The sequence below is a fragment of the Phycodurus eques genome, unplaced genomic scaffold (genome assembly GCF_024500275.1).
Source record: "Phycodurus eques isolate BA_2022a unplaced genomic scaffold, UOR_Pequ_1.1 contig_29, whole genome shotgun sequence".
In the NCBI taxonomy this organism is placed as follows: Eukaryota; Metazoa; Chordata; class Actinopteri; order Syngnathiformes; family Syngnathidae; genus Phycodurus; species Phycodurus eques.
Genome location: NW_026904026.1, coordinates 296,473 through 297,402, shown reverse-complemented (window position 1 = coordinate 297,402; position 930 = coordinate 296,473). Strand labels below are relative to the sequence as shown.

At 43.8% G+C, this 930-nt stretch overlaps 1 pseudogene; it reads right to left on the bottom strand.

The window, feature by feature from the left end:
- Positions 1–251: 251 nt before the first annotated feature.
- LOC133398283 (5S ribosomal RNA) lies at positions 252–370 on the bottom strand (annotated as a pseudogene).
- Positions 371–930: the final 560 nt, after the last annotated feature.

Sequence of the window (930 nt, the reverse complement as noted above, 5' to 3'; positions counted from 1 at the left end):
CCGAAGTCAGCTGGGATAGGCTCCAGCGTCCCGCAACCCTAACCAGGATAAGCTGTGTTGAAAATGGATGGATATATATATATATGTATAGATTTTGGTTTCTTTTACTGTCGGAAAAGGAGAAACGGGATGTTTAAAAAAATTCTGTCTCCTAATAAAGAGACGGTAAGTCATAAGAGAGAGAATGACTGCATTATAATTTAGGTCAACCACCGATAAGAAAACGATTCCACGAGAATCTAAAGTGAAAAAGCTTACAGCACCTGGTATTCCCAGGCGGTCTCCCATCCAAATACTAACCAGACCCACCCCTGCTTAGCTTCTGAGATCAGACAAGATCGGGCATTCTCAGGGTAGTATGACAATATAGTCACATCATATTTCGCTTAAAAATATCTCGAGCGGATCGCGTCAACTTTATTCTCCAATTGTTGGCTGGTCTATTTTGGATTTTTGTGCGTGGATGATGCAAACTCATTCTCAACACTACAAATGTGTAATCAAATCATAGATTTTGAAAAGTAAACTTATTTTCCTTTCGGCTTGTCCCGTTAGGGGTCGCCACAGCGCGTCATCCTTTTCCATGTAAGCCTATCTCCTGCATCCTCCTCTCGAACACCAACTGCCATCATGTCTTCCCTCACGACATCCATCAACCTTCTCTTTGGTCTTCCTCTACCTCTCTTGCATGGCAGCTCCATCCTCATCATCCTTCTTCCAATATACTCACTATTTCTCCTCTGGACGTGTCCAAACCATTGATGTCTGCGCTCACTAACTTTGTCTTCAAAACATCGAACCTTGGCTGTCCCTCTGATGAGCTCATTTCTAATTTTATCCAACCTGGTCACTCCGAGAGCGAACCTCAACATCTTCATTTCCGCCACCTCCAGCTCTGCTTCCTGTTGTCTCTTCAGTGCCACTGCCTCT